The sequence below is a fragment of the Camelus ferus genome, chromosome 20 (assembly GCF_009834535.1).
Source record: "Camelus ferus isolate YT-003-E chromosome 20, BCGSAC_Cfer_1.0, whole genome shotgun sequence".
Classification (NCBI taxonomy): domain Eukaryota; kingdom Metazoa; phylum Chordata; class Mammalia; order Artiodactyla; family Camelidae; genus Camelus; species Camelus ferus.
In genome coordinates, this window is record NC_045715.1 from 16,668,696 (window position 1) to 16,685,176 (window position 16,481).

General features: G+C 39.7%; 1 protein-coding gene across 3 annotated transcripts in view; it reads right to left on the minus strand.

The window, feature by feature from the left end:
- The window catches only part of DCDC2 (doublecortin domain containing 2), a 139,756-nt gene that overhangs the window by 32,498 nt on the left and 90,777 nt on the right, over nucleotides 1–16,481 (minus strand). The window lies entirely within an intron of this gene.

Sequence of the window (16,481 nt, forward strand, 5' to 3'; positions counted from 1 at the left end):
CAAACATGGTGCCCTCAACTCACGCACCTGAGTTTAAGCATTCTCTCACTATGGTCATTCAAAATCATTTCAGACAAAGACATAAAGGACTCCTCAGCTTCAGAAGATTACTAAGGATTCATGCAAAGAATCTAAAGACCAAAGGCTTTATAAAAGAGAATCCAGGATTGTAAATTTTCAAAACCTATCTGCAGCTGGTAAACTCAAGATGGAAGAACTGAGATCCTTCTCTAAAAGTTGTTTCCAAATTATATACACAGCATATGCTTCAGGGATCAAACATCTAGCTCAAATACAAAAATAAAAAGAAACTGAATGTGGATTTTCAAAAACTGATTATGAATCCCAATTATTACTAAATTACAGCTTTGATAATCTAAGGCTCCAACTTTCATTTGCAACTTCCTATCAATAATATGCTTTAAAATAATATGTTTAACAATGTCAGTCGTACTAGAAAGGTAAAGCCAAGCATCACTGCTTTCAAAGTGAATCTAATCCTGAGACAAGTGCTGGTGATTCTGTGAACCACAGTCCTCACTCACAGTAAAGCGACAGGTAATGCAAATGTTCAAATGAGTCCAAATCAGTCATCCTGAATAAAGGGACTGGATGATTTTTCATCTAATCTAATTGGCACAGGTAATAGTCCTAAATTGTTCTTTAAATATGAGTGAGGGTGTTTCCAATTAACTCAACATTTTATAGATTTGTATGCTTCTATTTGCTTTAGACAATCAAAGTGAGATCTCTTAAGTGCTTAACATTCAGCTGTTTTTATCTGCTCTGTAGTAATTTTTTGAAGAGGATGATAAATTTTTATCAGAGCTGATGCCTTGTTATAGATAAAATTTAGTTTTGATTGGTAGTTAATCTTCCATCCTAACATAACTTGGGAAATTAAAATATTCAGCATATCTTTGACTACAAATAAAGTCTACAATTCAAGGAAGTGCTGCCAATAAATGGTAGATAAAAACAAACTTTTGCATATTTTCCTCTTAGATACCTACCATGTTCCAAATTTTATTTAAAATAGCCTGAGATAAATCCATTGAAATGAATTGAACTCCATTTTAAGATGATTGCCTAATAACACATATGCCTGTATATCTATGTCCATGTACCATCAATTGATGGACAACCAGAAATAAAGTGACCGACCATATACCATATATCGATTTAGTACCAAATTTAAGAGAATCAAGTGAACATAAAATGTCAAACCATCAATGGGAAGAGAGATCTTATTAACAGCCTCAATTAATGATGGGAAATATGCAAATTAACTACAAAATCGTACTATTTATTATGAAACTATCAAGGAAGAAAATTCAAAACAGATCAAAACAAATCAGCCAGCATTTTGCTCACTTTGATTCAATGTTGTTCCAACAATAGGTATTGACTGTACATTCATTAGATTCTGTACTCTTTACATTTAATGTTATGACTTAGGGATTTAGTCTGTGTCTATAACAAAAATCAATGCTTGCAAAGATAGAAAACATTCTCCTCTAGCATTTTAACCTATGATTGAAGTTCATCATCTATGAATTTCATTGCAAAAGGAATAATTCTGGTTCCTTAAGCTCAAGGAATGGTATCTTTCAGATATCCTTGTTTCTTTCTTAACTGATGACTGAGAAATACCAAGAATCCATTTCTTTTAATCTTGGAGAGGGGGAGCAGAAATAAAGTAATCTTTCATTGGATTTTTCAGTAAACTGTAATTTTTAAGTATTTTCATTGCATTAAGAGTGGTAAGAATTAATTTTCATTTGATTATTATAATATTTCACATACTCGCAGTCAAGATAGAACACAAATGCTGGTCAACCTAAGACAATATCTGTTTTAGAATAAGTGGACATGCTTAGCGTTCAGCAAAGAAACATTTTTTTCTTTGGCATTTACCTAGAGCAAAATGCAAATTAATAGTAATAGTAACAATATTAATGGTGATCAGCTAATTCTTATTGGATGTTTATTATATGACGTATACCATTCTAAGCATATTACATGTATTAACTCATTTAATGCCCAAAACAACTTCATGAAGTAATTACTAATATTATCTGCATTTTATTTATGAAAAACGGAGGTACTCCAAAGGTCAGGGGTAGCGAGTGGTGAAGCAGGAGTCAGACCTAGTGATCTGAATTCAGACCTAGAGTCCATGTTCTTAATGACAGCTTTCCCAATCTGCCAATCACGACCCATTAGTAGATTGTGACAGCAATTTAACAAGTTGCAACTATGTTTTTTTCATAAGACAGAAGAAAACAGACAATAATTTGTGATGCCAGGGTCAGTGTCATGGGCATGGGATCTGGGCAGTCTCCTAGGGCCCCAATCTGTGAGGAGCCCCCCAACTTGGCTTACTTTCTAAGGTACCTCCATAAGGAAGAGAGCTATTTCACTTTCCAACTTTCAGGCTGCCTTCCAAGTTATGGATGAGGAGAAGCAAATTCCAAAATTGAAAATGTATAAAATAGCAGGTCTAGGTGAGGAGGTGGAGGGGCATGCATGTAAGGGAGGATGAGTAGTTTTGACATTATTGGGGGAAAACAAAGGAGGAAAAGGGAGAGAACACTCATAAAAATAAATAAAAATTGCAGGACAGCGTGAGAAATTAAACTTCACAGGAATCACAGAGAACTGTCAATTTTACTTGATTTTATTTTTTTAATTTATTTACTGTCAATTTTAAAAATTGGTGGTTCAGGGATGGAACACAAGGCATGAGCTTGAACCTGATGTGTGCCTTGGAGGGAGACGGAGAAAGAAAACAGCTTCATCTTTTTTTGGCTTAATGAGTGGAAAGTAGAGGACGCTTTCTGTGAGACTTTCTTTAAAATGTTTAACCTACGATTGAATCTTCTGACCACCTTTTCGGATAATTCTTCTTCCAGATGAAGTAAATCGGTATTTCTTCCTAACTTTGGGTTCAACTGTTAGAATCCTTCCATAAAAGGCAGAATTGCCAAAATAATCACAGGTTTAATACCTGATTAGATCAAGAATCCCAGTGGAAATATAAATGTTAACGTGGGATCTGAGGTAACAGGCATTAATACTCAGTATGAGAACATCCATAACAATTTTATACTTAGCTCAAAAGTGAAAAACAAGAGGTTTAATTTCAGGGCAAAGAAATTCTGAAAAACCATCTGTTTTCCTTAGATGTTCCTAAAGCTTATGTATATTCTTTTTCATTGAAAGAAGAGTTAAAAATAAGGAGAGAAGAATGAGTTGAGCTACAGATATAATAATAGTATATCCATAAGGCAGTAGAATAAATTAGGATACAAAATAAAAACAATCCAATAAACTGCATAACTGTTTAAACAGTGTAGTCACTAAATTTCATCATAATCAAAGTTATTTTTATTTCCAAACATATTTGCCTGTCTGAATATGTTTTCCTTTTGGAGGGAGCAAAAACTAAACTTTCATGAAAAAAAGGACTGAATAAAATGTATATTTTCATATGGGTATGTGTTGATAAAAAATCATTATGCTCCTTTTCAAGTGGCCAAATGAATTTCGCACACATTAATAAATAATAAATTCCACAGCTGGGTCTGAATGGAATCTGGCAACCCCTCTATCAGAAAACTTTCGAAAAAAGCTTTTAAGCAAAGAGGGAACTCATAATATCACTGAAACTGTCTAAGCGAATTGACTTCTTTATGAACATTACTCTAAGACTATTCACACAGTCCAATTTTACATTTACATGTGTTATACGTTGTTCTTAACTATATTTTAAGCTGCACATTTTTAAACTAGATGATAAAACCATATGCAATGGTCTCATATGATCATAAAGGAAGCAGAAGAAAGGCTGATATTTCTGCACACATGTGGGCAGGGCTACCTCTACACCAACACAGAGAGCACTTCATTGTTCCTGTTAACTCAGCAAGCACAAAACTACCTTTCAGGTATCAAGCACCCCCTCCCACTTTCCCACTCTATCTATTTTACAAAATTCATGCAGTCTGCAACACTTTCACCTTAACTTTGGAAAGGCCTTTGAATTGTCAGAGATGGGACACACTGGCAAATTAACAACTGAAGAAACAAATGCATAAAGAAATAAATTGTTCTGTTAAATAAACAATCCATGCAGATGTTTTGCCCATCTGATGTACTTCTTTGAATTATTAGCTTGCAAAACGAAGCTATAAAATGCATTATGTAGGGATTGTGCCAACTAGGCTTTTTATAAATTATCCTGGGTCTGAAGATTTGCAGCCAATCGTGGCCATCCTTGCCTGTGTGATCACCAAACTGGCGCTTAAAAAAAAAGAAAGTTGACAGAGACAAAATGGTTAAGACTACTGTGCATTTGAAAGAGTTTAAGAGTAAAAAGTGTACTGAGCTTTCGCACCAGTGGGAAATAAAGGTGAAAACTGGCTTAGTGCATTCATGACCTTGACCTCACACTTGACCTTCCTCTTGGTACAGAGGATTAGACAATCTGGATCATCTGCAGGTTCCCTCCCAGCACACAGATTCCAACCAACCCTCCCAGGAAAGAGAAAATGAAAGAGTATGTGAGGGTTTCTCCCTGACAAGCAGAGGCAGCGTGGAACCCGCATCACCAGCTCACTGGGAACGGGCTTTGGGTCCAGCTTTACAGTTTATTAGCCCTTCCATTGGTTTGTACCATTCATTTGTTCATCATCTGAGCACCAACTCTGTACCAGCCACTTCAGTTGCTCTTTAAGTGCTGAGAATACAAAGAATAAGACAACCCTTGCCCTTCAGGAAAATGTCAAAGAATGCAAATCAGCACACCAACTGTCCTGAGGTCTGATGGACATCTGTTTGGGGTATGGTGGTGCCCAGAGGATGGAGTCACTGAATACCCAAGGAGAAAGGTGTAGAGCCAACGATGCTTAAGCTGATGTGAAAGAAGGAATAGCATGAGTTTGGCTGTGCCAGTTACAGAGCCCACTTGGCCAGATATATTTGTGGGCCAGCCCAGATGCACCAGAAGTGAGGGGTCAGGGCGGTGAGAGATAACGCCTGCAGGGTGGGCTGAGTCCAGCTGGTGGAAGGAGCTTTGTAAGCCAAGGAAAGGGGTTTGGTCCTGCAGGCAGGAGCCTCTGGCAGGGTTTTAAGCAGAGGAAGAACATGCTGAGATTTTAGTTTTACAAAGACCTCTCTGGAAGCAGTAAGATTTGAGCTGTACTGGGGAAAGTGGGAGGCAGGGGAGCCCCGGGGGTGGACCCGTGTGTCAGCCTAGGATGTCAGCGGACAAACTCTGAGACTTTAACATTTAAGGGGAGGCAGAATAAATAAGAGGGGTCAATGAAGAAGGCTGAGAGACACCAAGAGGCAGGAGGAGAACCAAAGAGGGCTGTTGAAGTTACTGCACAGAGATTGTTTTTTAGACAGTGATCAGGAGAGTTAACAATAGCACGTGACCACATTTGCTTTGTACCAGGCACTTGGCATATATTAACCCAACTAATACTTACAGAGCTGTGATGATGTAATAATACTATTATCTCGCTCTATCATTGAGCAAATCCAGGCAGAGATCATTTAATGAATTTGTCCAAGAAGACACAGTGTGAAGGGACAGGGTCACCCACCTGGAGCAAAGAGGCCAAGTAAGATGAAGCTATAAAAAGGTCATTGGATTTAACCTTCCAGAGGTCAAGGACAACGTTTGCCAGTGCTGTTTTCCCTGGAAAGTTGAGAACTAAAAAATGATTCCAATAGATTGCAGCATGAACAGTCAGAGACATCAGGGGTAAAGTATTCTTTTATAGAAGCCAATGAGATTTGAGTCTTGATTAATATGATCTGCTCAGTTCTTAGTAGCCGGAGCATGTGGTGAGTGTGAGTGTGTGTGTGTAAGCACATGCACACATGTGTACACACCTGTGTGTGGTGTGTGCTGATGCTTGAAAATGAGGAGGTGACAGAAGCCAGAAGGTGAAAGATCTTTTAGCCCCTCTCAGGAGTGATGTCATATGGATGACGGGGACCCACTCACATTGTCCTTCCCTGAAGACTTCCACTTCTGAGAAGCTCATCCTGGCCTCTCAACCTAGTTTTGGTGTCCCTCTTCTGTGATGCCCTGTCGCCCTGGACCTGCCTCTGTCAGGGTGGTGCTTACCACCTGGACCACGAGGACAAACTCGTCTGATTGTGAATGCCCTGAGGAAGGGGCCACGTCTTGTTCATCTCTGTATCCTTAGCATCTAACAGAGTTATAACATCAATCAATTTAAAAAAAAAAAGAAAAAGAAAAAGAAAGAAATGTGTGGATGAGTGTTTCTGCCAGATATGTGCTTTAGAAATATTGCTCTTGGAGCCACATAGAGGACTTCACAATGGGAGTGAAGACATTTCTTTTAAGTCATAAACACCTTTTCTGCTCTCAGGTCTCCTCTTCCAATTTGGGGGTTCTCTTGCATTCCTAGAGTTTTCTAAGTGGTTGCTGAGTCTGTGCTCCAACAAAATTTGGAAACACAGGGCTGCTGTGGGACTCTGGATGCTTTTCAAAATTTTTGAAATGGAACGAAATGTTTGTGCCATTTCTTTCTTTATTTTTTTTCTATTGATTGAACTACAGTCAATTACAATGTGTCAATCTCTGGTGTACAGTACAATGTCCCAGTCTTGCATATACATATACATATACATATATATATATACATATATATATATATATATGTATATGTATATGTATATATATATATTCATTTTCATATTTTGTTTGTGCCATTTTTGTTAAATATACAAAGATAATCAGGTCACCAGTAAGTATTTCTTGCATGTCGGCTACATGTCGAAAAACTCATTAGGTGTGATCCATCTAGAACAGGCAGTAGACACACGTCTGCCCCTGATCTGGACAAGCATGACATTTAGCTGCATAAACATACACACACACACACACACAAATGTGCAGGTCCATATTATGTATGCATATACATGTATGTATACAGACATATTCATATGAAGATGGATGGAAAGTTCACGAAGGAACATGAAAAATGAAGTACTAACCCAGACTATAGAGTCAGTCGACCACACTGAAATACTAGCCAGCTTCCCTTTGTAACCAGTCCCCAACCCCAGTCACTCAGTAGTTGTGTAACTATTTATGTAAATGGTATGGAACTTCTAACGCAAGCCCAAGATTTACTTATAGTTACATTACATAAAGAGAGCCTTAAATAGGAAGTTTTGCCTACACGATCACACACACAAACTCATGCATATGCACACACACTAATATGCATTTTCTGAGACTACAGCTTTTTGGTGGGTCTGCAACTCCTTTTCCTTTTTTAATTTGACTATCAATTGCACCTAAATAAATATTTCCTCCAAATCCTGGTAATTGATTTCTTGCTTTAAAAATCACCTGCTCCACTCATACCAGAGCAGTAAAAACAGTACATTACACCCAACCATAATGCAGCAAAGCTCTACACAATACTACACGTCGTTGTGAAATATTGACACCCAATATTTCAGCCACGTGCTGTCTCCCACGGGTCTTTCTCTTGCTTACAGCCTTAATCACAAATTAGCCAATGAATATTCATTCTTTGTCACCTGTGTGTTCAGCACTGTACAAGGATTTTTTAAAAAAGTTTAACATGTAATATTTGCCCAACAGTGGATTTCTAATCTAACTGGAAGTGAACATGCATTGATTGACAAACTTTGGTTGATAACTACCCCCCACCCTCTATGCTTTGGGTATTATGCTAGCATTCAGGATGCAAAAATGAACGAAGGTATGGTCCCTGCCTTAGGACAGTGGGAGGTGAATGGTACTGGTTGAAATGCCTATTGTGGAGAGACCTGAGGGTCAAGCAGAGACCATAGGACCATCCTAGGGTCAGGCCATAGATACAAAGTCTTGTCTGCCAGGAGTTCCCTGCTCTGTACTAATAACCAACCACAACAGCTCCAAATGACTCTTGGCAACACTTTCCATACCAGCCCCTGCCCTGATAACTGGCTGGGCAGGAAGACAGAATGACAGAGTCTGCCTGCTGGTTTTGCTATCAGCACAGGCTGCAAATGACTCACCCTTCCTGCACATTTTTCAGCTGACCCTGCCAGCCCAATGCTCACAGCTGACTGTCCCTCAATTCATCTGGTAAACAGAAAGGGGCATCTCAAAGATGTCCAGTGACTCACCCCTCGGAAATTCTCATTAACCTGACTATCAGGGTGGGAAAGGAGAGATAAAAGACCTGGACTTTCTCACCAGTAAAAAATTGCTTGAAGGTGGTGATTCTCACACTGGCTGATTGATCTTGCAAGGCAAGAAAGACCACTTTTCTCCCACCCTCTTCCTTCTCTCCTGTGGTTCATGCAAAAACACCCTTGTTTTAATTCACAGGTGGAATGTTGGCAAGATTCGACCGGCTTCTTTTACAATTTCTGCTAAACAGACATACCCACAGGATTACATGCGAACTATCGGTATCTTAAATGACTGAACCCGATGAACAGAAAGGGATTTAGCTCTTAAATAATTACGGTGAAAATCAGTTCTGGCTTCTCTCTGGAATCTGGACGCCTCTTTCTACTGCAGACAAGAGCAAAAGGTTAAAGGAAATTGGAAGAAATGTCTGTACCCCGCTTGGAGAAATTTACACATTGGCTTTTTAAATGAAGGCACTTTTTATAGCATTAATTGGAGGTTTTAAGCAGCAGGTGGTGGTATTTCATTTTATTTTGTAAGGAAAAGTCTAACAGTTGTCAAATGGCCTGGGTAGAAGCGAATTATTTTGAGGTTTTCGCTCAGGCTCTCTGAAATGAAGCTTTCACTGCCTGCTGCGTAATGGCCTTCTTTTGCCATGTAAATGTGGGATCAATCTAGTTTTAAACAGAAAGATTTTTCTAATGCATTTTTGGTATTTTTCAAGCTGTGATACAGCTGATAGGAGTTCTTCTAAAATGTGAATTACAGGAAATTCATATTTATAAGCTTCTGCAAGTAATTTTAGAGCACTGACTTTTAAAACATCTGCTAATGAAGAATTCCTCGAGCGGCACCGTGTACCTGCTTTTAATCTTTCCTGTGTACACCTCTTTCCCTAACCCAGGCCCTGGTGGAGGAATCATGGCTTGAGGCCTCGCCAGTGTGGGTCTCTTTTTTTTTGAGCTTCTGGTCACTGTCCTGAAATGAGGGTATGACTCACAGTCCACTGCCAGGTTTGGCCATCACAGACTTCTGAAGTGCTTTGTGGTTCTGTTCTTTGCCTTTTAATTCCCCTTGGAAGAATACTTTTAATTTTCTCATAGCATTGGGAAGCAGGCATGTGGCAAAAACACAAAGACAGGTTTCCCCTCACTCTTTCTGTGCTGGTTTCCAATTGGTGCTGTAACAGATGAACACAAACTTGACGGCTTAAAACAACCCAAATTTGTTTTCTTATAGTTCTGGAGGTCAGAGTCTGAAATGTATCTCACCAGGCTAAGAAATCAAGGTGTTAGCAGGGCTATGTTCCTTCCTGCAGGGTCTGGGGGGGGAGTCCACTTTCTTGCCTTTTTCAGCTTCTAGAAGCCACCTGCATTGCTCAGCTCCTGGCCCCCTTCCATCTTCAAAGCCAGCAGTGGCCCATCATTGAGGCTTTCTCTCAACGTCATCTCTCTGGTTCTGACTCCTTTGCCTCCTTCTTCCACATTTAAAGGAGCCTTATGAGTACACTGGACCCACCAAGGTAACTGAGGACCATCTCCCTGTTTAAAGGTCAGCTGATTAGCAACCATAACTCCCCTCCTGCCCCATAACATAATGTATTCACAGACCTTGGGGATTAGGATGTGGATTTTGGGGGCCATTATTCTGGCCATCAGAGTCCCACTAAATCTTTCAGGAAAGTTGCACAGAAGGTTTTCAAGACACTTTTAAGGTAAATCAGCTGGTCAAACAGAAATCTGGGTTTAGTCTGTGGGAGCAATCTCTTCAGAACACATTTCTAATATGATTTTTTTTAAATCCCAAACACTTATGACCCTGTCTTCCCACCCCGTAAATGAAGGTAAATTGTAAATGTGTGTTGGTTACATTATTTTATACTCATGTCCTTCAGAACTGAACTACCAGAGGGATGCGTCCTCCTGTCCACTCCTGCACCTGCTTACTCTCAGGACTGGAGGAGGAGTCAGAGGGTCCCAAGCCCGGCAGGTGGCCAGCTCCCACTCACGCCATTTTCCCTTTGAGATGCTGGGGTCCGGCTGCTGGCTTCCCTCCACCACCCCGGCCTCTGCCCCCACTCTCTACCCCACTACCCTGCCCCACTTGGACCACACACGCCCATCTACCCAAGCCAGGACAGGATTAGCACTTGCTCCCAACCCCTAAGTCCCCCAAACAAGCAAACAGCCCTTGTGAGATTTTCCTAAGGGATTTCACTCTTAGGAACACTTAAGAAATAGAGATTTTTTGGTTTTGGATTTTTTTCATCTTTTGTCTTTTTGAGGAAGAGGCAGCCACAGGTACAGCGGGTCCGCCCACGCCTGCTCCCGCCTCACCACTGCACGGTCTCCCCAAGGACCAAGGCGATCAGGGAGCCTGGCCTCGGCCGTGGCTTTAAAAGATACTGGACAGACACGCATGGAACTGGAGGTGGCGATGCCCCGAATTACAGCCAGAACATAAAGCCTTTGGAGAAGGTATATGCTGACTTGATCAGGGGCGCAAAGGAAAAGAATCTCAAAGTCAAAGGACTAGTTCCAACACCTGCCAAGACTCTGAGAATCACTGCAAGAAAAAGTCCTTGTGGTGAAAGTTCTAAGGCTTGGATTTGTTTTCAGGGGAGGACCCACCAGCAACTCATGGACGTGCATGGTCCTCCCGAGATTAAGATGACTTCCATCCATCCGCATGGAGCCTGAGCGAAGGTTAAAGTCACCACTGAAGATGCTTAAACCAACCTTTTGAAAATTGATTATAAGTTTAAAAAAAAAAAAAAAGCTTTCATTAATCCAACAATATTTCTTGAGCACCTACTATGTGGCAGGCCTTGCTCTAAGAACTAGGAATCCAGAAGTAAACGTGCGCAGAAGTCTATTGGCCTTGTGGAGGTTGGGGGCAGGAGGGACTATGGAGAGACCATGGATACAATAAGCAAGAAATTTATATCATATAAGTGCTATGGAGGGTTGGAAGGACCTTACAATGTTAGAGTAGTAACGGTAGACTTCATTTTAAAAAATTACATTTAAATAAAGATTTAAAAAGCATGAGGAATGGATATGTGAGGGGTGAATGCTCCAGGGAGGGGGAATGGCTGGTGCAAAGGCCCTGAGGAGGGAGAGAACACAGAAGTTACTAAGTATTAGGAAGGTATAGATTTTTCACAACAAAAGCTACCCGTAAAATTCATTTTCTTCTACAAAACTAGAAATAAAGTTTATTTAAGTTATTTTTATGTGAATTTTCAAAATGTTTTTAAACAAAAGGATTTATTGTCATTGCTGCTGCTGTTGCTGCTTTTGTTGTTTTTTACCAACATAAAAAGCCAATATATGTCCATCTGGAAAACACAAATGAGCAGAAAAGAATAAACTGTCTTGATATCATCACTTCAAAATAACCACAGTTAACTTTCCAGGGCCTTTTCTATGCATGTACATGCTTTACTTTTACAAAAAGGCAATAATTATTTATAGCCCGGTTGTAATCAGCTTTTTATAAAAGTTAATTCCCACATCACAATAGATCCATGTTACAATATCATTGTTAAAAGATTAAAAGAATTCAAGTGTATGATTATACCTTAATATAATCAATCTGATAGACATTTACACTGCTTCTAATTCATTTTGCTTTTAAAATATATTTTCATAGATCCTGATTTTTAAAAAAAATTCTCCCCCACAGCCATCTTTTTTTTAATCTGATATCTCTGTCTATTCTGTTCTTTTAACCATCAAATAGTCCACACAGGCCACTGTCCATTCAATAACAGTAGGGTCCAACCAGGGACCTAAGAGAAACTGGAGGGAATCATCACTGAGGGGCAAATATAATACAGAGCAGGGCGGGTTAGTGGAAGATGCACTTGCCTGACCCGTGACTTGCTCTCCCTTCAGGCAGAGTTTCAAATGCAGAAATGGAACCATGACCTTCACAGCATCCCTGCTATCTGACTTGCCTTACTTCTCTGCTTTCTGGTTTGTTGTCTCTCTCCCTCACGAGAATGTGAGAATATTCGCTGCCTGAGAGCAGGGATGATGTCCTCCTTTGCTCACTGCCCTGGATCAACCAAGAGGACGCTGGCCCAGTCCAGCCCTCAGGACCATGATACATGGGCTGCCCTTTCTGGGACCAGGCCAGGAGCCCCAATTACAGAAGCTGGCCCACAAAGAAGGAAAATATACGAGGCCAGATGCTGACTCTTTCTCTGTAAAACATACTATCTTTTCTGCAGGCAGGAAAAGTGTCCTTTTGAAAGAACACGCGCCTGTTTCCCGGTACACTCCTTTCCAGCTGGCTTAGACCTGGGTCAAGTCAAGGCAAAGAAACAGCCCTTCCCTCCCCTCCTCCCCCACTACCACCCAGTGTCAGTACTTGGGGAAACCTTCATCTCAAATGGAAATCGGTTGAGATGGGGAAGGAACTAATGGCAGGAGGCTTGAAAAAAAAGATCAGAAGTGTAATTATTTACGGGATGAAAAGGTTGTTCTCCGGGTGCTGTGCAGAGACACGATGCAATGGAACTATTCCCATCACATTAATAATCATAATAAAAAGGCCTTCACCTCCCATGGCAAGAAGCTGCAAATCTAAATAATTTTATCTTCGCCTCTATTTCCCAGGATACAACAGGCACTCTCAGGCAGAGAGAAATTATTCACTGAGAACATTAAAATACTCCCTTTCAAAAACGACTTCAGGATAATATTTGTTATGTGACTTTGGTGATTTTATACACACACACACACACACACACACACACGTATAAATTTCTGTTACTAAATGTTCAATTTTGTTGATGGAGCAGTTTAAACTTTATACAGCAATTTCATCTACTGTAACAGATATAAAAAGATACATGTCTATGCCACATCTGAACCATCAGTCATATCCGTCTAGCCAACCAGTGCATTTTAAAACGTATTCATATGAAACGCCATAAAATTGAAGTATCACATCTCAATTAACCAGGCAAAGAAATAGTTTAACTATTCTCCTACAGCATAATAAATATTAATTCATTGAGTTTTCAAACGCCCAAGCAATGGAAGCTGACACCTCCCCTGCGAACAGAAGGATGTATTTCTCTTTTAAATGAGCACACTGTGGCCGCTGTATTTCAGAACTTTGTCTTCTGTGCAAGTTCGCAAAGTTAACTCAATCAGTACGTTCAGACACTAAACACACTGACAAATACTAATGTGTAAGCCAGAAGGCCATCAAAATTAATTAGATCATTATATTTTAGAGCCTCAAAGGACTCGAGAAAGCAAATGGTTCCACCCTTTCATTTTCCAATTTGAGAACAAAATTGGGGGATAATTTGCTCAAGGCATGCCTAGACCTATATTTCTCACTTCACACACGCAATGCTCTTTAATTTACAGTAGGCTATGTCTGGTTGATAGATAAAATACTATTGGGGGGAGAGGGGTGCTGAACATGGGAAATCAGTTCCTCATGTTGCTTTTGCAACCATGGAATTCTCTTTCTGTAGCTTAATACAGTGCCTTCTGGAGAGTCAGTGCTCTGGAAATAGTTGCTAAATGTGAATGAATGAATGCAGTTCTTGGAAAAAGTATATTTGCTTCAAATGATACTTCTGGCCATGGGAAGACCTAGCAGGCTTTCCTTCCTGCATTTGCCTAGGAGCCCCTACCCCGGGAAATGGCTCTCCCAGTCTGAAGCACATTAGAGCGTGACTCTCCCGAGCAGCACTTGATGGTTTCCCCTACATTGAATTCATTTTTTTCCCTATTTCTAATGTGTTTTCAAGTGGCTACAGACTCAGTAGGCAAGATGTCCTTATCTGATTACAATGGCCATCAGATTTCAGGAGAAAGTTCTGATAAAGTTTGATAATTCCAAACGTCATACAATACTAAATTTAGATGTACTGATGTGCACTTTTCCAGAATAAGCCTATTAGTCTGACAATTTGCTCAGTGTATAATCAAGGGAGGTTCTGTTTCCTGGACTTTTGCCTGATTCCCTTCCTAAATAAGTTACACTTTTTATAAGTTAAGCCTCTGCCCATTCATATATGGTGTGGTTGGTTGTTTGCTTTTTATTTCTTTAAATCACCACTGTTTCATAAAATGCCAAACACGTATCACACTGTGCCAGTATCTCTTTGATACTGAACCCCTTGCTGAATTAACTGTTACCTATTTCATGGATATGTCTCCTTCTGCAATGAAATTACAAACTGCTTAGTGTCAGGAGGCGCATTTACCATATCCCTGGGAACAGTCAATAAATCCACTTATTTTACCTCGGGGTTAATTGTTTGAAGCTATTGGAAAGAAAAAAACCATGTAAAAAGTGCTCTCCAGTCAGACAGTTTAATTAGAAACCTACTCCTTCCAGAATTGTTTGTCTGCATTTCAGAAAGGAGGCAATAATGGAAAGCAGTCCAAAATAAGTCCACTTAGCATGTCGTTAATGAGGGTCTTTCTTTCTTTTTTTTTCACAGAATTGCTAGTTTCATAGATGAGGGAAACACCAAACATAGAATATCTGCATTTCAACATAACAGTTAATGAATTCACTTGTCGACATTTCTTTGTATTTAAGATGGTGAAATTCAGGATGGGAAATAGCATGAGTATGTGTATTTAAGTGGGTTCATTCATCCACTATTTTACTCAACAAATATTTTCTGAGTCTCTATTAAAGACCAGATTAAATGCAAATTATGGTCATCCTTTGGTATTCGTGAGGGAGCTGATTCCAGTGGTCCCAGGACCCCCACAGATAACAAAATCTCTACACGTTCAAGTCCCTTATGTAACGAGGCATAGTGTCTGCATATAACCTACCCTAGATCACTTATAATGCCTAATACAATGTAAATGCTATTTAAATAGTTGCCAGTGCGCACAAATTCAAATTTTGCTTTATAGAGCTCTCTGGAATTTTTTTTCCAAATATTTTCCTGCAATTGGTTGAACATGCAGATGCAGAACTCATGGAAGGAGCACATTTAAACTGAGTCTTAAAAACAAGTAAGTTAAAACATAAAGAAGTTTGGGTGGCAGTATAAACGGGGAGGATTTCAGACAAAGACGACAGTAAAACCCAAGAGGGAGTATGGGCGTGGAGGAAATGCCGAGCCATTTAATGTTGTGAAAGCATCGACCCCAGTTTAGGGGGTGTAGGAAGATGATGATGAAAAAGAGCCATGAGATGAAGACCTCCAGCTTTGTCCGGTCAGTGACAGGGAGCCACTGAAGAGTTTCAAGCATGTGAACCACACATAGCCAAATTCTGGTTCAGACAAGTGACACTGGAAACGAGTATAGAACAGAACTCAGGGAGAACGAAGCCAAGGAGCTAGAAGAATCAGAGCTGAAAGATACAGAGAGAATGTTCTGGATGTTTGTGTCCTTGGCTCCAAGTTCTGAGGTCCCTGGCTTTGCCCTGGGCTTTAAAATTCTTTTTTCAATTTTGTAAATTATCTATTTCAATATTTAAAGTCACTTTCGACAAAATTATACATGTAATGAGATCATTCGGTAAAACTTAGAAAATAACACAGCCGTCCAAGCTGGTGTGAGATGTACAAAAAATAGAAATGAAAGAGATTATGTTTTTCCATTTTTCAAGTAAGAACATTTTTCAGGACTAAATGTGACAGGCAATATATAGGTGCTGTGGACAGGGAAAACAGAATGGAAACCAGCAAGTACAGGTATGTCCAATAAGTGCACATAGATCTGGGTGTAGATATAATGCAGTTAAAATATGCATCAAGGTCATTCGTGGCATTATCTGCAGGTTAAGCCATCAAAATATTTAAGAACAGTGGCACTGACCAGTTAGAAACTCATAACCAACTAGTGTGACTATTGGCCGTCATAATAAGTACCAGCTGAAAATCAGCCCTGATCATAGTCAGATTGCGTCTTTTAATTCACCCTAAAAATTAATTATCCTCTTTGAATCCTCAGTGGCTTTAACGGGATATATCAGAAAGTAGGAAGAGGTTAGAGGTAGTAATTGAACATTGAGTTCATGCCAGTTTTTCTGATTACAGGCATCATGCAATTTACTTCCCACTAATTGAACTGTAAAGCTTTTTCCATGGGGATTTTGGGCTAAATTTGAAATTGGGGGACTTTCATAGAATCCTTTGGTCAACAAGATAAGAACAGGCCTATTCAGTTGTATCGCTTTTCAAGCTATTTCCATTAGCTAATTTACATAGTGGGCCTAGGTAGCGGAAAACCATTCATGTTATTATTCATAGATTAGTAGACATTTTGGAATTAATGACTTA